Source organism: Sus scrofa, chromosome 14 (genome assembly GCF_054392235.1).
Source record: "Sus scrofa isolate SSC_HxYL_T2T_F1_AM1 chromosome 14, Sscrofa_HxYL_maternal_Yorkshire_Landrace_v2.0, whole genome shotgun sequence".
Lineage (NCBI taxonomy): Eukaryota > Metazoa > Chordata > Mammalia > Artiodactyla > Suidae > Sus > Sus scrofa.
In genome coordinates, this window is record NC_139396.1 from 12,154,442 (window position 1) to 12,175,656 (window position 21,215).

Here is a 21,215-nt window from a genome sequence, read left to right on the forward strand (position 1 = left end):
TGAATCATCTGGGGGACATCTACAGTACAAATACTTTCATCTCAGTCTTTCAGAGGTTTCTTTAAATAGTTTTGGAATTTATTTGACCAGGGGGAGGGGTTGGTCAGGGGATTTAGAAAGAGCCCATCACACATTCCCCATCGGACAACAATGTCCTGGAAGGCAGCAACAATGGCTTCCTGCCACCAGCACAAGAGCAACAAGACTAGGGTCAACTCTGCACCCCCTGAAAACATGCCCAGTAACTGGTAGAGAGTATTTATGCTCCAAAAATATGAGACTTCCTCCACCAGTACAAGGATACTCCAAGAATCACTCACAGAGCCCCATCCTCTCAGTTTACAATGAAGAAACAATGGCTGGAAGAAGTGGAGTCATTGGACCAAGGTCACCCAGTAGCTTGGAGTCCAAGTAAATGAATTTATTTAGCAAACAAGGGTCTGGAAACCAGTGCAGTAAAGTCCTCATCATCAGAGTGATTTTATTATTCCTCAGCCAGCCAGCCATATATTTGTTCTATTAAACTTTCACCACACAGCCTTGGCTTTAATATTGTCACATGCATTCCTCTTCTCTCCCCAGAAGAGTGATGCTCTTTGAGGCACAAGATTCCCTCCAAATTCCATGTTAACAGTCCAGGAGAGCCTGGCTCTGCTGGGTGAGGAAGGACCACAACCTGACTCAGTGCTGCTGGTGGCAGCAAGCCAGCTGAGCAATGCCTCAGGTCCTGAGTGGACTCACTGGGAAGGCTGGTCTTGGCACTCGGCAGGGGCTGTCGCAGCAGCTCCATGTCTGTCATATCCACATTAGGTGTCCAGGGCTGATTGAGGGGCCAGAGTGTAGGAGGAGGCTGAGTGTTGGCTGTACTCTTAAGACCTAGGAGAGGTACAGGACAACACCCACACCCTCACTTCAACATTGGGAGAAAGCCTGAGACCAAAGTGAACCATGAAGGTCAAGGGTGGATGCTGCAGGAATAAGGGGATAAAGCACTGTCTTCCTCATTGAGCACCTTTGCTGGGTAGATCTCTCCTCTGGGACTGTGACCCTCTCTCTGTAAACCAAACTGTCACCAGTCTGAGGTCTTATGTGAAGATGGATCTTCCACATATCAAATTAGGTTTTAGGCTTATCAAGCATCTTCTTGGCACATACTTAGTGGGATGACATTAGTGATGGGGGCCAAAACCCTGCTGTAAGCCATGGTGCTCCATGGCCTGCAGGGTCCTTCGGTGGGGGAGAACTGTGGTCCAGTGACTGCAGGGGCCTACTTGCCATGGGCAGAAACCCAGGATGTCAGTCATCACATATGTGTTTCATCAGAGGGTTCACGTGCTTCATGGTAGGCGAACCAGGAAGGAGCATGTGCCAGGAGCTAGGATGCAAGGGCAAGGCTGTCTGAGAACCTCAGTTACTGACCGCAGCTGCATTTTCCACGGGCCACATGCTGTTGGAACTAGACTTTGGTGCAAGCAAGTTTAGAGGGGTTCTCCATGGTGGGAGCTGTGTTCTCTCCTGATGGCACTCTGCCCATGCCAGCCTTGTGGTGTGAAGACAGAATGAGGATTGGGTGGGCTGTTTCTCAGCTGTGAAACCTGCATAAAAGGAGCTGAACCTCAGATATTCAGGCTTATGGACTGTCAGTGAGACCATGCTCCTTGCCTCTGATCCTTTCCTGCTTCCTCATCCTATTTCTTCACCAGTGAGCCTGAAAAGTAGGCATGGATATAGGAATGGAGGATGGAGGCTCCAGCCCAGCAGCACAGTGGTGCTGACCAGTGAGGCATGGAAGTCCTCAAGTGTTGCCGAGGCTCATCGTCCAGCATAGATGCAGGCAAAGCCCAGTGGAGATTTCAAAGTCAAGAGGATAGTGTACTCAGAAGGCTGTGCCTGGACATCTCTGACTCTAGAATGAAGCTTGCTCAGAGGCAGAGGGGAAACCAGTCAGTTGGTTAGAGAAAAGCCTTTAGCTCTGCCATTTAAACTAACAGACTTACAAATTACCTGACAGGCTTTGGGACAACACGAGGAATCCTCAGAAGACTAGGGTCAACTTCCTAGCAAGTTTTGTTCTAACAAGAGGGGGAGGAAGCCCTGTATTTTAGCAAATAGCTGGGAGAGGAGGAACGAGCCAAGTGAAAAGGCAGATGAGGCTGGCAGCCCCGGGCAATCTTCAAAAAATTACTGGGAGAAACCCAGGGGGAGCGAGGAAGCTGTTGATGGGAGGTTCTGTTCCTGGTGGGCGTGGGGGGTTGCTGTTCTGCTGCAGAACTTGGAAAGCTGAGTCAAGCCATGGTGCTTGATTTAGCTTGGCTTGGTCTTTCTCAGGTGGAGCATTTGACAGGCACCTGCAGAGCTCTCTCTGGACCCCAGAGAGCTCAGACTACAAATCATCATTAGCAAAAGGTTCACAGCTTAGGTTAAGAAATGAGAAGGGACTAGGTCCATCGTCAGCAGATGAAGAAACCAGGAGGCACTCTTTTCCACACAGAAGCCAAAGACAGCAGCCTTAAAATGTCTTGGGCCAGTTTGAAGAAGTATAGGGAAAAGAGCAATGGTTGTAAGGAAAGCAGGGCCCTTAATTTTGTTTGGAAGCTGCTTATTATAATTGCAGATTCCATTGTCACCTGGGGTGTGGGAACCCTTGAGAATAGAAAAGGGGATTTCGGAAGTTTTAACGCACAGCCTATACATGGTGAAGAGACAGGAAATGCCATGAAACCTGAAGGTGCCCCCAATGCAAGTTACACACTTGTTAGCTGACAGTGGGGCTTTGGATGCCATTTTTCAGGGCGAAAGGCAGTCTGTCTAAAGGGTAGAAGGTGTCCCTAGAACATAGAAACTCTGTGTCACAACCCATTGACCGGAGACAGCTTTTAACTGACCATGGATGTTTGAGGCTAGAGTCTGGTGAAATTATGCACTTTTAATGGCAACTTGGAGGAGCTGAACCAGGACATGCGCTGCTCTTTTCTCTCTTTGACTCCTTGTCCATCGTCCTCCTCTACACACTGCAAGCCATCTGCCATAGTCTGTAACTGGTGACAACTGTGCAGATTTAAACTGCAGGAGAGGCATCAGGCTCTGCAAACTCCGCATTTCCAAAATCGCTGTTTGGACTGTAAGCTGACCAAATAGACACATTTAGGATTTGGGCTCCTGTTTCCCAGCCAGAAATGCAGGCCTGGGAAAAGATGCTTCTCTATCTTGACACAAAGCTTTGTCTTGACAATTCATTGGAGCGTTGAGAAAATGGAACACAGAAGTCTTAGAGTTGGTGCAGCCCAATTTGGAAGCACTGGGAGGCTCCACATCCATTCCGGGGAAAATGAATTATGCTGCAGGTTCCGAAGAAGATCCTGACATTATCAGGAGCCGCTCTCACTAGGGCCCTCTGGTCAGGACCAGCCAGAGGAAGAAAAAGGAGGAGAGAAGAGATGCTTTTCCGGTATCTTAGGTCTTGAGTTGATGATGGGAGGGAGCTGGGTGAGAAATTTTGCAAAGTTATAACACATTGTTACGATCCCTCACCTCGTCAGCTCCTGTCTGCTTGACAAGGACAATACCCCTTCAGGAAAATAAGAAATAAAATGGAAAGTGGCCTCACGATGAAGTTACCTGAAGCAATGGCCTGATATGTTACAGAGTGTTGGGAGCAACATTAAAAAGGCATTTGTAACTGGCCACCTCCATGGCTCCAAGTGGAAGCTGATGCAGGCCTTCTCAGTCCCAGGGCTTTTGTGAGAGTTGGCCCCTCATGACCACTCTTGGCAAGCCAGGCCTGGGACCCTGGGGACCCCACCTGGGAAAAATTCCTTTTAAAGAGTCACAGCCCCTCTAACATGGACATTCTAGCAAGAGTCACGTCTGGGCAGAGGGTCAGAGGCATTCGCACCTGTGAGAGCACGAAGGAGGAGCCCAGCACCAAAGGGGGCTGGAAGTTGGCAACTGTCACCACAATAATCTAATTATTACACTGCTCCTGTCCCCTCCTGAATAACTTTTTTATTGAAGTAGAGTGGATTTCCAATGTTGTGTGTCAGGTGTGCAGAAAAGTGATTCCATTATACCCCTGCATGTGTATATCTAGTCTTTTCCAGATTCGTTTCCATTACAGGTTCGTACAAGATGCTGATAGGTTGTCTATTTGATATTTAGTAGTGCTGATAACGTCCTCAATCTACCATAACTGGGCCCATCTGAATGACACCCAACACCGCTCCTTCCTGAAGGCTTTCCTCTCAAGCTGGATGCCTGTCAAGATTCCTGTGCTGTGTGACAGCCCTCTCACTGCTGGCCCTGCAGTCAGCCCCTTCTCCACTTCCTCTAGCTGTCCTCTCACCTCATCACCATCCACCCCGCCTTATTCCCACCTCATTACCGACCTCCCACTTCATCACAGCTGTCACCATCCCATCGCCACCCTCCTCCTTCACCCCCATCCTCCCACCTCACCGCAGATCTCCTAACCACCCTCTCTCTCAGCTCAACTCCACCATCCTCCCACCTCATCTCCGTAACCCCACCTCATCGCTGTCCTCCCCACTTCATCACTGGCATCCTCCCACCTCACCACCACCCCCCCATCTCATCACCAACCTCCCACCTCATCACCATCCTCCCCACCTCACCACCACCCTCACATCTCATCTCCGTCTTCCCCACCGCCCCCTCACTCCCTCAGCACCACCACCTGCTCCCCACTGGCTCTTCTGGCGCCCTGGACTCCTCTGCCCCACCCCAGGCCTCCTTCTCCTCCTCAGCAGTTCAACTGTCACCTACAAAGCCCATTAACAATTCCCTGCTCATAAAAGTACAGTCTGGGAAATAAAGCAAAGTCTACCTTTTCTTTTCCTTTGTGCTTGGCCAGGTTTCAGTTGCTTGCAGGGCGCAGTGCAGAGACACCACGCCTGCACTGCAGACCCCAGTTAGGGAAGCAGCTGCGCCAGCCGTTAAAAAACGGTTCCTGAGGAAATAAGAGCAACACCGCGATTCAAGATGGCAGAGGACTGTGAACTAGGCTGTGCCTGGGATTGGGTGTGAGCCGTGTGCCCCCGCCTCCCGCGGCCTGCCGAGGCCCCGCCCCCCGGGCACATTGCCAGCCGAGGCCCCGCCTCCCCGCGCGCGGCCTGCCGAGACCACGCCCCCCCAGGAAAAGGCCTGCCGAGGCCCCGCCTCCCTGGCTCGCCCTGCAGAAGCCGCGACCCCCAGTCATATAGCCTACCGAGGCCCCGCTCCCCCCGCGCGCGGCCTGTCGAAGCACCACCTCCCCATGCGCGGCCTGCCGAGGCTCCGCCCCCCCGGCACAGGGCCTGCCGAGGTTTCTCCTCCCTGGCAAGCGGCCTGCCAAGGCCCTGCCTCCCTGGCATATGGCTTGCCGAGGCCCCGCCTCCCCGCGCGGGGCTTGCAGGAGCCGCGCCCACCTGGCACTTGGCCTGCCCTGGCACCACCGCTCCGCGCGCATGGCCTGCAGAAACCTTGCCCACCTGGCACTTGGCCTGCTGAGTCCCCGCCCCCCCGGCACACGGCCCGCCGAGACCCCGCCTCCCCGCGCATGGCTTTCCCAGGCCCCTTCCCCCAGCACAAGGCCTGTCTAGGCCCCACCTCCCCCCGCGGCCCCCAGAAGCCGCGCCCCCCAGTCACAAAGCCTGCCGAGGCCCGGCCCCCCGGCGCAGGGCCTGCCGACACCCCGCCTCCCCCAGGTCGACCTGAAGAAGCGGCGCCCCCCCGTCACACAGCCTGCCGAGGCCCCGCCCCCCTGACACCTGGACTGAAGAGGCCCTGCCTCCCCGCAAGGCCTACTGAGGGGGGGTCCCCCTCGCACCCTACAGGGCCTGCTAAGGCCCCGTCTTCCTGCCGAGTCTGCCCGCCCCCCGCCGCCACCCCACGCCGCCTGCAGTGGCTCTGCGCCCCACCGCCGAGCCCCAGCGCGCCTGCCTTGTCACCTCGCCAACACCCCCCCACCCCCGCCACCCGCCCATGAACTGAGGAGACACTGTGAAGCTCCCAGGCCCGCCTGACTGCAGAGTGCGTGCTTGGAGCTCACAGCCCTGTCTTCGGGTGATGGAGAATGCTTTCCTTTCCTTCGCTGGGCCGGAGCCACGAGGGCAGGTGGCCCCTTGATGCAGCCCAGCTGGAAAGTGTCAGGAACACAACTTCCACCTGGTCTCTATGCCTACTGCTGGAAGCTACCGTGTCCAGCTCCCTTGGCCCATCCCCAGCTCTACCTGCAGTGGTTACCCTCTGCTCCCCGCTGCTGGCCAGGTCCCACCTAGGCCACCATCCCCGGGCCTCTGGCCGCTCACAGTCCCTCCCTGCACCTGCTCCCTCCAGGCCTCTTCCACGTTGTCCTAGGTCCCCCACAACCACACTGTTCCCACCCTTCCCTCACTGGTCCCCAGCTTCGGTCTCATCCACTCAGGTGTCCTTTCCTCCTTCTGGTCCCTCTCTGGAGCACACTGCCAGGTCCACCAGCAACACTCGGTCCCCATCTCTTGTTTGTTTTCTCTTTTCTCCACTAGAATGTAAGCCCCAAGCAGGGATTTTACTCTCCTTTTCTCTTTGCTGTGTTCCCAGTACCTTGAATAGTGTCTGGCGTGAGCTGAATGCTCCATAAACACTTGGTGAGTGAAAGGTGATGTGATGTGATGTGACAAGACAGTCCTGATTGGGAGAGGAGAGAAAGGTGACCAGTGGTGAGCAGTCCTCAGGGAAGTGCTGACCGTTTCATGAGTGGGATGTTGGTGACAAGGTAACCAACTTGGGCAGAAGACTCAGAAAGGTAGAGAGGGTGCCCAGGAGCTGAACAGAAGGAATGATGTGTTTACATTCAGACTCTCCCTGAGGAGTAGATGGGAATGTTTTGATTGCTCACCAGAGAGTCAAAGGGCATCTAAAGAAATTGCTGACAATTTTGCTAAGTACAGTGCTTTTCGCTTGGTAGATGCACAAGGCAACTAACATATATAGCAGCTACCAGCTTAAAAGCAATACTACCAGAATTATATAAAACTATATTTGAAAGTTTCCTTTAATAACATCTTGGGTTTTTTTTAAAGTCTAATTTTGTTCTGCAAAAGGGATGAGGTGTTGGTTCCTAGTAAAATAAGTCTACTTCCTCAATGTCTTTATTCCCATATACTAGATCTTATAACTACACTGGAGCTAAAAATTGCAAAACATAATTTCCACATTTGGCCGATAAAATCTAATGTACATTTAGAGTGTTTTACTTTACAAAGCCAAAGGAAAAGAATGTAGGTTATGGGACCTGGATACTTGGATTTGAAGAGTGTATCCAACATCCTAGCCATTCTGAACCTTGGTTTCATCAACTGAAAAATGGGAATCCTGTTGTGTCTAGAACCAGTATAATTTTAGTGACTAACAGCGTGTGCTACGGGTAGTACATGCTCCAGAGTGCTGCTAACAACCTATACTTTCTCAGTTACTAAAATCCCAAACAAAACGGCCTACCTAATCTTGATGCTATTAAACAATTTTTAGGGGTTGTGATGCTATCACAACTCAAAAATTCTTTTAACTCTGAAAACCCAAATCATTCATAAAAACCATCCAAAAAGTTTTTATGCAAATGAGTCAGCTTTTTAAGTGGAGAAGATATAAAGCACATATTGCATTATCTCCTGAATACTTTCATAAAGAACAGGGCTCCTGGAGTTCCCAACGTGGCTCAGTGGAAATGAATCTGACTAGCTTGCTGAGGACACAAGTTGGGTTCCTGACCTCCCTCAGTGGGTTAAGGTTCCAGCATTGCTGTGAGCTGTGGTGTAGGCTGCAGATGTGGCTTGCATCCCTCATTGCTGTGGCTGAGGTGTAGGCTGGTGGCTACAGCTCTGATGCAACCCCTAGCCTGGGAACCTACATATGCCACGGATGCAGCCCTAAGGGGGGGGAAAAAAAAAACAGACAAAAACAGGGTTTCTGAAATGGAATGCAAGTACCTTGTTACACAATTCCATCCGAGTTTCTCAGAATTACATTATTAATTCTTTTTTTTTCAAAAAGGACTTTAGAACCATAGGATTTCCCTAAACAAATGACCTTGTTCTACAGATGAGGACGTGAAGAGCAACTCCTACCTGGTTGTACAGGCAAGACCTGGCACAGTCTCTAGACTGCTAATTCATTCCTCTGTCATCTGCATGATGGCTGGGGCAGCCAGTAAACCAGACAAAAAGAAAGCCATGGAAGGGAGACAGGCCAATAATATCTTTCAGATGAGTCTTGCCCACCTCCAGTCTCCTGACGCAAGCATTTCCGTATTGCAGATCTTCTCACACGTGGCTCACCTACCAGCTGTGGATAACTGCCCTGAACATGGGGCCCTGGCTCACCCTCCACATCTGCACAGCCGAAAAGGATAACAGGTCATGCACCTGAAGAAAGCATCACTCCAACACACACTGTAGGTGCCTTGCGAGGAGGATAAAAGCCAGGGCTTGAGGAGCCAGGGAGTAGGGAGCTCATTCCCAGAGTGCTCAGAAGAAGGAAGTGCTCAAGGGACAGGAAGTGTACAGTATGTTCTCGCTGGCAGAGGTCTGCCCTGGCTTCCACATGGTTCACCACTGGATCTTCCATCTGGTGGGAAGATGTTATTGATTTTATATATATACACATACAGTTGGTTCTCATTAGTCACAGATTCCATATCAGAGAATTCACCTATTCACTAAAAATGTATTTGTCACCCCAAGTCAGGGCTTGGGGTGCTTTTGCTCATATGTGGACACACACAGAGAAGAGAAAAATTCATCTACCTACAAATGCATTTCCAGCTAAGGCTGAACAAAGCGAAACTCTGCCTTCTTGTTTCCACTCATACTGTAAGCAAATGCCCCTTTTCTGGTCTATTTAGTGCCACATTTCCCCACAGTTTTGTGGTGTGTGTGTGTGATTTAACTCTTTCAAATGGTCCCCATGTTTGGTGCTGAAGTGTTGTCTAGGACTTTATGGGGGGGAAATACATTGGTTAGATACATTTTGTTTACACATAGGATTACAGTGCAATTGGCTGTGAGTTCAGTGCCAATGAAACAACAGTGTATATTAAACAAGGTGTCTTTAAACAGAAACACACATAAAATAAGCTTTTGTATTTATCAAGAGACAAAAAAGTGTGACCAGAGGCTGGCAGGAACCTAACCCTGAATTTCCCATGGGCGCAGTGGTTCAGTGTTCACTGATTCCATGTTTGTGGTGACTACAGACCCCAACCACATGACAATGAGGACTGAATAGGTATGTATATACCCATGCACTCATACATAGATATGCACTCATCCATGTCCGTGTAATGATGCAAACATGCGTGGGGGCATATGGCATGTGGCTCCAGTCATGGTTTCATGAAGAGACTGTCATGGTTCTATAACCTATATTGTGAAAGCAGGAAATTTCAGGAGACGAAAGTGAAAAAAGAAATGCACCAAGACTCTGTGCATAAATCATTCATCAGTGGCCTGAATCCAGGATACGACATGAATGAGATGGGCCATTCCACATGGCTTTGCAGGGAGATTTTATATCTTCCTGATAACAACTCTGACTCCATCAGGCCTGTGAGAGTTCCAGCACACAAGCGATTTTAATGCACCTAGATGGTAATACTTTTCCCCAAATTTCAATATTCTAAATATTTAAGAGTCACAAATTATTTGCTCCCAAACAGTTTATATGAACAAACTTTCAACAGTAATGATCTAAGCAAAATGTGCATCCCATGGGCATGACATAAAAAAAGAGGCTTTTCCAATTGTCAACCTTTTGAAGCAGCATTATCATCTTTGCAGTTCCCATAGCAACATGTTCCATTGCTTGGGTGACAGTGATCTTGTGCTAAACTAACTTGGAAAACAAACGGACATTTCCTCCTGAGTGTCCTCACATCTCACAGTTGCCTCCAAGCCATAGAGGGTTGATGTACCCAGTGCAGCTTCGTGAAGAGTTATGAGGACATTTCATAAACAAGTTTCCAGGATTTGGCCTGTTAAAGCAGTTTTCAACTTCAAGAGCTTTCCAACACGAACCACATCGCCCTTTGTGTTATGCCATGGAGATTGTCCCAGCTGCAGAACAGATGCCAAGGGAAGACATGCCATCTTGGGTGGATTTGCAGCAGTTCCACAAAGGACCTGAGGGAGAGGGTGGGATGGAAGATGCCCAGTCCTACCGTCACCAACTCAGGCAGCAGGAGCCATTCTGGGAAAAGTGGATGAGATGCAGCAACCATGAAAGGCCAGTTTCTCCTTCCACAAACCACGTGGTAGAGCCACAATGCAGGATGGTACTCCCATGATGGTTTCATCCTATCCATATTTTCATGAGTATGGAATCTCATAAGGGAAGGTCTCATACATGCACAGGGGTGGAAGAGATAGTTATAGGAGTGGAGGGGCTATTTTAAAGTACATTTTAGCCCAGAAACCTAGAAAGGGCTCCATGCTTTCTCCCAATGCCTCTCACAACTGGTTTGTTTGAATGACACATGTAGTCAGGACATTTCTTGAGAAAAAGTGGAATGTAGAGAATGGAATGTCAGTCAGTGGATTTGCAGGCACAGACACACTGTCCTAGTGCATATTTTTCTCCTGAAATAATCAAATATAATTTAGGCACTTTATAATTAACCCAAAGGGGGCTTTTAACAAAGAGCACAGAGCTCTAAGTTGAAAACGTACACTTGCAGAGTGTGTCCACAGCCAACTTTGTTTTTCAAAAGGAAAATGTGTCCTCTCACTGCTTGAGTTCAACCAGAAGGATGTGAACCAGGCTTAGAGAAGGAGGCCTGGCCTCTCAGGTCCCTGAGATAGTGTAAGGCTGAGTCCTATGGGAGAAGACAGGGTCTCATCTCTCAAATTGTAATGGTTAGAGAAGCCAACTGGTGGACTTTTAAATAATTATAAAGGAAAGAGAAATAATTTGAGAATAAGGCAAGAAACTATAATGAAATCCTAAAACCTGATAGAGACCATACACTCCATGTGAAGGCTAGAATGAGCAGTTCCAAATCACAGAGGGCTAAAGAAGGCGGGGAGCCTTCTCACACCTGCTAGAACTTGTCACACTTCAGGCTATGTTTTCTCTGCAGAGGAGAAGTAGCAATACTACAGGACCGAGGAAGGTGGAAGGCACCTCCCCTTCCTAGTACCGAGTACTGTGACTTCCTCCTTGATTTCTGTTTCCAGTGACTCAGCCATTCCTAAAAGGCTCCTGCATACTGAGTGCCCAAGACATTGCAAATAAAATCAGAGGCCATGGTGGTGCATCACTGGGCCTCAGGGTCCAGTGTGCTAGCTTTTGCTTCCCTAAAAGCCAAGATCATTGCTATGAGCCTAGGTCATTGCCACAAGCATACTTCAAAGCTTCTTCAGCATTCTTGCCTCTTCAATACCTCACTCAGTCTGTCTATTCAGACACTATTCAGCGACGCAAGATCTGAGCCATATCTTTGACATACACCACAGCTCTCGGCAACACTGGATCCCCCACCCAGTGAGCAAGGCCAGGGATAGAACCCGAATCCTCATGGATACTAGCTGGATTTGGTTCTGCTGTGCCACAATGGGAACTCCCTGAAACCCACGTTTATATCCTGTTAGATTCTCATTCTTACTCTTTTTCCCTTGGTATGCATTCATGTTCATATTCTCCCTCTCTCTCTCTCAAAAAAAAAAAAAAAAAAAGGAAAAAAGAAAGAAAAAAAGGGGTTCCCATCATAGCTCAGTGTCCTCTGACCAACATCCAAGAGGAGACAGGTTTGAGCCTTGAGCTTGTCCAGTGGGTTAAGGATCCAGCGTTGCCATGAGCTGTGTTGTAGGTCTCAGATGTGGCTTTGATCCTGCATTGCTGTGGCTGTGGTGTGAGCCGGCGGGTATAGTTCTAACTTGACGCCTAGCCTGAGAACCTCCATATGCTGCGAGTATGGCCCTGGAAAAAAGAAAAAACAACACACAAATGTATATACATACTTTCTGTTTAAAATATATATGTTTTAGGGCCTCTAGGAAGTTCCCAGGCTAGGGGTTGAATCGGAGATGCAGCTGCCAGCCCATGCCACAGCCACAGCAACAGCAATGCTGGATCCCAGCCACAATGGCAACCCATGCGGCAGCTTGCAGTGATGCTACATTCTGATCCTTAATCCACTGAGCAAGGCCAGGGATAGATCCCACATCTTCATGGACCCTGTCGGGTTCTTAACACACTGAGCCAATTTAAAGTATGGAATTCCTGAAATCCATACTTTAAAATCCATACTTTTTATTCAAACTTCCTTAGTTTTCACCTCATGTGTTTTTTCTGTTCTAGTATTCCATCTATGATACCAAGTTACTTTTAGTTGCCATACCTCCTTAGGCCCCTCTTGGGCTGTGACAATTTCTCAGACACCTTGTTTTTGATGACCTTGACAGTTTTGAGGATGCTGGTCACTTAGTTTGTAGAATGTCCCCCGCTTGGAATATGCCTGATGTTTCTTCATGATTAGATGGAGTTTATGGACTTTGGGGAGAAGATCACAGAGGTAAAGTGCCATTCTCTTCACATATCAATGATACACATACTCTAGGAAGGACTTAGCACTTGTGTTGTTGACCTTGACTCCTGTTAGATTTTTCCACTGTCTTTTTATTTCCTTTCTATATTGTCCTTTTTAACAATAAGACATGATAATCAGTCTACAGTTAAAAGCAGGAAATTGTGCTGCACGTCCTGAAAACAGAGTACCTACATAAGTTATTTGGAATTCTTCTGTACAATATATTTTTATTATCCCTTATTGATTGACTGAATGATTTATTTAGTCATTTATTTATTAATAGGGATTCATAGCCATTTATTTTATACTTTGGGTTATAAACTACTACTATATTACTTATTTTCTTGGTCAAATTGCTTCACTTTGGCCATTGGAAGCTCTTTCAGTTGGCCCATGTACACCGCATTTTTTTTAGTAGTTTCTGACTTTCTCTTTTAAATATTGTTTGCAAATACATTGAGAACCACTTCAAATGCCACAGTAGTTTTTTGTTTTGAAACATCAAACATCATTTTTAAAACCTCAGTGGAGGAGTTCCCGTTGTGGCGCAGTGGTTAAGGAATCTGACTAGGAACCGTGAGGTTGTGGGTTCGATCCCCGGCCTTGCTCATGTGGCTTAAGGAACTGGCATTGCTGTGAGCTGTGGTGTAGGTTGCAGATGTGGCTCAGCTCTGGCATTGCTGTGGCTCTGGCATATGCCAGTGGCTAGAGCTCTCATTTGACCTGTAGCCTGGGAATCTCCATAGACCACGGGAAGCAGCCCTAGAAAAGGCAAAAAGAGAAAAGAAAAAAGAAAAAGAAGGAAAAACCTCAGTGGAGAATAATGTTATCCTCATCAAATATCAACACTGGATATTCCTCTTTTTCACTCCTGATATTCCATGTTTCTTTCTATAATCATTCCCCTTCTATCTCAAGAAGATCCTATAGGAATTTTTAGATTAGATCCACTGGCAACAAATTCACTCGGTTTTCCTTCATCTGAGAATGGCCATCTACGGCACCACCAAACAGACAGGGGCCTGTTCAGGCACAAAGGCTCTGTGCCCTCTCCAGAATATCAGGAACCCCCTCAGGCTGGAACTGCACAGCCATGTCCTTGCCAGGGCAACAAGCGCTCGGGCCCTCCATCAGGACTCAGGGCCAGCAAGGTTCTCAGCAAGAATCTCAGTGAGGCCTCTCCTCTTAGTGAAGCCCCAGGGCTGGGTCACGGGTTCAGTGAGGATGAGGAGGAGCTCCCCAGCCTGGCCTTCCTCTTGGGCCTTCACCACAGCCTGCTGCCCTGGGGGCTGCCACAGAGCCCTGTCCCTGCCTCGGGTCTTGTCTGCACTGCAGGGCAGAGGGCCCAGAAAGCTTCCCAGGCCCCCGTGCCCCAGAGAATGGGCCTCAGCTCAGGCCCCCTGGAAGCTGCCAAGTCTAGAAAGCGGGCTCGGTGTGGAGGCCTGGCTGCTGCTGAGGACCTGGCCAGGCCTAGGGCTGACCTGCGAGGCTCTGGGAGGCACACCCTGGCTCTGGGGCTGGTTGACCCTTCCCAGCCCAAAAGGAGCAGGTGTGACCCATGTGTCACACGGAGGAGGTGGAAGTGGCACCGCAGCCAGTAGGGAACGGTGGGCCAGCCCTCCAGGGCCAGTCCAACTGGGCAGCCCCCATGGAAGCCTTGGGCTCCTCCAGGTCCTAGCAAAAATCCTGGCTGCCATAGGGGTGGGGTGGAAGGACAGAATGACCAGAGCCAGCAGGGGGTGGGGGTGGGTGGGTTAGGTGGTGGGGACTTGGGTCTGGGTGTGTGTGGGTGGGCACAGTAGCTCCTTTGCGATGGGAGATGTAAAACATGGATAAAATCGTTGTGTTGTGAAATGCACTTGGTCCACTGTCATCTTGCATGTGCCTGTGTCCTCAGAGATGGGTCGTCGGAGGACAGAGAGGGGATCTGAGAGGAGCGAAGCATGTGTGAGATCCCAGGCAGTCTGGATCCACAGGTGAATGACTAAGTCTTTCCTCCACAGAGACAAGGATGCCCAGGCTGCTCCTGGGAGTACACAGCTCTCACTAGCCCCAGGGACAGCCTCATCATCCCTGTCTCTCCAGCCTGCTGGGCTAGGGGGCTTCTGGGGCATTGGTTCCATGCTCTGCATCCCAGAACACTCTGGGGATAGAGAGATGCTTTTGTGCTGTTCAGCCCTCTGGACACTCACCAGTCATGAGAATGGAGGCTGGAGGCAGCCCTTACCTCTAGAGAGTTTCTCTCTGCCTCTCTGAAGTGGCCAGATGTCAGGCTGTTGTGATTCTCCACTCCTCCAGGGTGTCCCGTGAGGGCGGCCAGTCCAGAGAGGAAAAGGCTTGGCTGTAGGGACAGGACTTTCTGCTTCGGTGCCTTGTGGGTGGGGGACCATCCTATCGTCTTGGTGGGATTATTGCCATGTGCTAAATGGTGGAGGCAGTGGCCTCTTAGTCCCGGTGAGGACAAAACAAAGGAGGGAGTGAGTGACTGTAATCTCATGACCTGTTAATGGCTTGGGGGGAGGTTCCATCATGTGAAGCTCAGTGGTCGCAACCTCACCAGCCCACTGGCATCCACCCCCAGGGAGCTTTTGATACAAGAACACCTGGGACTTTACGTGATCAGGGATAAGTTTTGGATTTGGGTGAGGAGGGTTAAGGATTTTGGGTTGTCCCTGGGAACGTCTGTGTGCCACAGGGGCAGCCAACACTTACAAAATAAAAAACAAGCAAACAAAAAAAAGAAAAAGCAAAATGCCCCAAACGCCAAAAATCTAGGATTAATGCCAAGTGCAGGCACACTTAAAGTGAGCCATTCACTCATGCTTTTCAATCCATTAAAACATGAAAGAGCAGGAGTTCGTGTGGCTCAGCTCTAAGGACACTGATTAGGATCCATGGGCACGCGGGGAAGAGACATGGCATGGCTTACTGGGCTAAGGTTCTGGCATTGCCGTCAGCTGTGGTGTAGGTATGAGACATGCCTCAGATCCTGTATTGCTGTGGCTGTGCCATAGGCCAGCAGGTGCAGCTTGGACTCAACCCCTGGCCTGGATCAGCCCACAGGCCCCAATGCAGCTGACTCAAAATGGAAAAGAAAAGAATGCAATAGAATTTGCAGAAAGGAAAGATGTACAGACCATCACCAAATAGTACTTTAGGGAGTTCCCATTTTGGCTCAGAAGATGAAGAATCTGACTGCTATCCATGAGTACGTGGGTTTGATCTCTGGCCTTGTGCAGTGGGTTAAGCAATCCAGCATTGCCTTGAGCTGTGGTGTGGGCTACGGATGTGGCTTGGATCTGGCATTGCTGTGGCTGTAGTGTAGAACAGCAATGCCAGCTCTGATTCGACCCCGAGTCGGGGAACTTCCCTATGCTGCAGGTGGGGCCCTCCAATGCCAATCAGAGACTCCATCTATCCACGCATCCCTCCAACCAAAAAGGAAACAGTGGATTAATGGATGGCACATTCACCGCATCACAGAAATGGCCGCCATGCCCAGGGTGGGTGAAGGAGCTTCCCAATTTCAGGGGCTGGATTGGTGCAGCTTGTGTGAGACAGAGACAGTGGCTGGACACTCTTTGTCTATGACAGACACCAAGGGGAAGCTGACCCTCTGATACCAGGGAAAGGCTCATCTCCAAACCCCTCAAGGGGGAGTCAAAGCATTGGCTGAAGAAACCCATTTGACTTAGGATATGGGGCCCCTGGCCTGGGTTCTGCCTTTCCAATGCCATGTGTCTCCAAGACCAAGGCACCGAGTCCCCTGTGTCCCAGTCACAGACAGCATACCTTCAGTGTCCAGCCATTCCAACTGCCAGGCCATCGTGCCTTATTGGAAGGGCCTGTTTGGGTGGTGGGGACGCAGCAGTGTGTTCCAGAGGGGATTCGGGCCCTCTGGCTCACAGGTGACCTCTTGCCAGACAGGCCAAGTGACGCATCTGTAACCAGGGTGATTTCCCAGGCACTGCCTTCCTTCCTCAGATGGCAGGGATGCAAAGGGCTTGAAAGGGGGCACAGAGCACAGAGCCATCACCTACGGTCTCCTGACCGCCTCTGCCTGGGGGAGAGGAGTTTCCTGCTGTCGCAGAAGCTATTGCTATCATACCAGTCATTGGTGGAGTTCTGGATCCCCAACATTTTGCTACTCAGCAGCATGCAGGAGAGAGCAAGGATGGTCCTTGGAAGGAGCTAAGAGTCTTGGGTGAGGGGAAACTTGCTTATTTTCAAGAGGTGCTTCTTAGTCAGTCGGGGTAAGGATGCCCTTGCTTTCACGAAGTGCTTTGGAAGAGGTTTGACAAAGAAAGACTGGCAACTGCATGGGTTGGGAGGAAGCAACAGGCAGGGATGGAAATGTTGCTTGCTGAAGACGAGAAAGGGCAGTTCTGACTTGCTCAAGACCACCTCCCTGCAGCTGGGAGGTGGGCCTTCTTCCTTGGGACATCACGGTCCCTGCCAACAGCCAGGGACTGTGGCTGACAGAGCTGGGGTGTGCCTCCTGGTGCCTCTGTCATCGGCCTTCGGAGCCTGGTGGATGCACCCAGAGCTCAGACCTGCCCTGGGCAGTAGGAGAGAGGCTGGAGCTTTGCCCACTGGGAGTGCTGATCCCCCTGCCAGGGACTGCACCCGGCTCCTGCATGTCAGCCTTCTGGTGGTAGCCAATGCCCACATGGGACCACGGCCATAGAAAGCAGCAGAGCGCTGCATCTGGGCCCCCTCCTGGACCCTGGCTCTCTCTCTACTTGTAAGCTGATCCAGACAACAATGGGCAGGGGTGGCTGTGAACTGACCCTGTCAGACACATCTTCAGAAGCCTGGCATTTCCATGTTCAGGTAATCCCCTTATGGTTACAGTGTAAGGGAAATAGGCAGAGAACTCCACTGTAACAGTCATATTGGAGCCGTTCCTGCCTGGGATGTTTGGAGAACCTCTACGATAAGGAAACAAAGAGCCACTGCATTTCACTCCACTGGGTCCAAAGCATATGCTGTCCATTGCAGAACAACGAGAATGAGAAGAAAGGAAGCCTCCAGATATGTGGACATGGAGATGCACCCTTCGAACGACTCCATGCTCAAAGAGGCCTCTCCAGGACAACTTGGAAAAATATATAGAATGGTAGGCAAAGGAACGTGCAGTACCTAACAGGTGGTAGGACCCAGACAAACTGGTGTTAAGAGCGAAGCAAATGGCACGTAATGCTTACAGAATACAGAAGATGCCAGGTTGCCCATCAACAACCTATGTTTTCACACAAGGCATCAAGAAAATACAAATTGCAAAATACAACAAACGCAGGAACAAAGAAGATCACGACAATACCCTATGTTCAGAGGGACTCTAGCCAAGGAACACTAGCTTGGCTTACTATGCACAACCATCAACTTTAGAGGCTGCATGAAGACATTACAGAGGAAAACCTACATGGTCACAATGGCGCTTGCAGAACATGGGCCACACCCATTCATGTAAGAAACGCTCAGAAATCTAGGAAGAGAAGGACACTCCTTGAACCCCGTAAAGAACATCTCGACGAAAACCTACACCAAGCCTCCTGCGTGATGGTGAAACAATGTACGTCTTCCTCCTCCATCCAAAACAGGTCAGAAAGTTCTTTCCAATTTCTCCTTTTCTACTTAGTACTGTAGCTACGAGCCAGGGCTGCATGGGAGGAAAAAGAAAGAAAGACCTACAGATGAGACAGGCACAAACATAATTCTCCATGCTCATGGATAGCATGGCTACCTCCATGGGAAGGCCCACCGAATCTCCAAGACACACGGAAGAGATGGAGGTCACTTTATCAAAGTCTCAGTATACAAGGTTGACACAAACACCTTCATCATGTGTGTAAATCCCACAAAAGAACATGGCACCAAAACGAAAAACACCATGCAATACACAAGACTTGCCAAAACCTTGAAGCATTTGGTTCCATCGGTCATTCTATGGCTGCACCCACGGCATACGGAAGGTCCCAGGCAAGGGGGTCAACCTGGAGCTACACCTACCAGCCTACAGCAAAGCCCCACCAACACCAGGTCCAAGCCACACTGCCGCAGGTGGCCCCACTGGACCCTCATCCCACTGAGCCAGGTCAGGGATTGAACCCACATCCTCCTGGACACTCTTTCAGGTTCATCCCAAACTGAGCCACAATGGGAAATCCGGGGATACATATTTGGGATAGAGCATCTGTATGATAAAATGAAACAAGGCCTACAAAAATGCCGACACCTATTATACTCATGGATGGGAAGACTCAACACAGAATACGGCCAAATTCCAACAGAATTTTTTTTTGATTTTTTTTTTTGGCCCACATGGATGAAATTATTCTAAAATGTATAAAGAAAAGATAAAGAGCCAGAACATCAAACATAATGACGAGAAAGCACATTAAAGTGGGAGGTTATTCGGCTTATGAGAACGCTCTATGGAGGGCAGCTTGGCATTGCTGGAGGGAAAGAGGCAGACAGAGTTCAGTGTACAGATAGAGAATGCAGAAATAGATCCATAGCAATATACCAACCTGGGATGTCCTAATACAGAAGCTCAAGGGCAGTAGAATGGTATAGGGATAGGGTTTTTATCCGATACGAAAATGAACTCATCATGGAACATTCAGTGCAAATGTAAAATGTGTATAAATACAAACGATGCAACTTTTACCACACCTAAGAAAAAACAATTGGAGCAAAACTCTGGGTCCTCGGGCTTGGCAAAGGGGTCTTCCACATGACAAGAAAAACATTATCCCAAAAGGGAAGGAAAGAACAGAACGTTGGACTTCATCAAAAGGAAAGAAAGGCCCTTCAAAACATACATGCACCCCAATGTCCACTGAAGCACCATTTTCAATAGCCAAGACAAGGGAGCAAGCTAAATGTCCATCGGCCGAGGCATGGATAAAGAGGATGAGGTTCATATGTACGGGGGGACATCACACAATCATACAAGAGAATGGAATCATGAACGCTGCAGCAGCAAGGATGGACCTGGAAATTATCATCCTAAGTGAAGGTGGACAGGGAAAGACAAACATCGTATGATACCACTTCTAAGTGGAACCGAAAGAGAGGACACAAATGAACGTGTGCACGGAACAGAAACAGACTCCCAGCCTTGGAAAACCGGATGGGTCCCAAAGGAGCCAAGTCCACAGCAGGAGGGACTGGGGGTTTGGGACTGGCTTCTGCACACGGAGTACATGGAATGACCGGCCAACAGGAACCTGTGGTAGAGCCCAGGGAACTCTAGCCCACAGTTAGTGATAGTCGATATGGGTATAGAATCTGAGGGAGAAGGGGTGTGTGTGTATGTATGACCGACTCACTTTGCGACACAGCAGGAAATAACACAACATGGTACCTCACTGTCCTTTCAATCAAACGGAAGATAAGTACATCAATACCGCTGGAATAGGCAACAACAACATCAGCAACAGTGAATAGATAAGCGTTCTCCCCCATGACAGCCAAAACCCTACCCCAGACAGAAAACGGACCTCATCAAATGGAAACATTTTCCTAGGTGAAAAGAAGCTACAGGTTTGGAGAAACTACCTGCCAACCACACATCTGACCCAAGTCTGGTGTCTCGAGGGAATAAGGCACTGCCAAGTCATGACCATAACAGCGGGACCTATTCCACCAGAAAATGGGCAAAAGATAGGAAGACATGGGTCACCCACCACAGCACTGTGAGTCCTGAAGGCTGGGTCCACTGTGAGGCTTCCCGGGATCCTGCTGGCTACATGAGAGCACTGGGTCAGGCAGTGGGCAAGAAGGATTGCAACAACACTGCTTCCAGGAACTCCCTCGGGTTGGCCTGAGCCAGCTAAGCTGAAAAGGAGACATCAGGCTCCAAGTGCTGGAGGTGTGGACCCCTTGGGCCAGGCTGGCTGGGGCCCTTGGACCGAAGGCAGGTGTTCATGTGGGGGTGGGGGCCAGAAAGGTGGGCAGTGAGTTGTTCCCCTTCAGGCTATAGAGAGCGGGGCTGTGGGGGTGCTGAAAGAGGGTGCTGGGAATCCAATGTAGGAGCAGAGTGCTGTGAGGCCTGGACCTCATCTCACAGCCTGGCGCTGGAGCTCCTCTCTCAGCTTCCCTCTCAGTCGCCTAGACTCCATTCCTTCATGAGGCTTATATGCCACGGGCTGGAACCCCCTGCCCCATGGCCTTGGGTCATGGGCTCTGATCCGGCTCGAGTGCCCTGCACTCTGGAAACGTCCCTCCCTCACTTTGGGGAGTCGATCCTCCTTCATCCCAACCCCAGGACTGATGTTCCTTTACTTTACAAAAGACCCTTCATCTCTGGCACTGGAGACACCTGCCAAAAGGGGCTACAACTCTATCACCTGAAGTTCATATGTGGAAGGCTTCTCTCCCAGGACCTCCGAACATGACCTTAGGTGGAGCAGTCTTTACTTTGTCTTTCCGTTGCCTATGCTTGTTTGTTTGGATGGGGCTGCTGGGGCGGCATATGGAAGTTCCCAGGCTTGGCATCCGAATGATCCATCGATCGATCAGAGCTTTGGCAGCCTGTCTACACCACAGCCACCGCAATGCCACATCCAAGCTGGGTCTGAGACCTACACCACAGCTCATGACCACATTGGATCCTTCCCTTCCTGAGCGAGGCCAGGGATCAAACCTG

General features: G+C 49.8%; 1 protein-coding gene across 2 annotated transcripts in view; it reads right to left on the reverse strand.

Annotated features, from left to right (window-relative positions):
• Window positions 1-400: 400 nt before the first annotated feature.
• LOC146396310 (uncharacterized) overlaps window positions 401-21,215 on the reverse strand; it is a 150,756-nt gene continuing 129,941 nt past the window's right edge. Inside the window, exons 1-3 of one of the 2 annotated variants that reach the window (XR_014828255.1) lie at window positions 5,424-5,495; window positions 4,844-4,966; window positions 401-3,482 (exon numbers count right to left, since the gene is read on the reverse strand). The gene's annotated coding sequence lies outside the window, so the exon portion shown is untranslated. Of the gene's footprint in view, window positions 3,483-4,843; window positions 4,967-5,423; window positions 5,496-21,215 lie in introns of those variants that run through there. The other variant, XM_084997529.1, reaches the window with a different exon arrangement.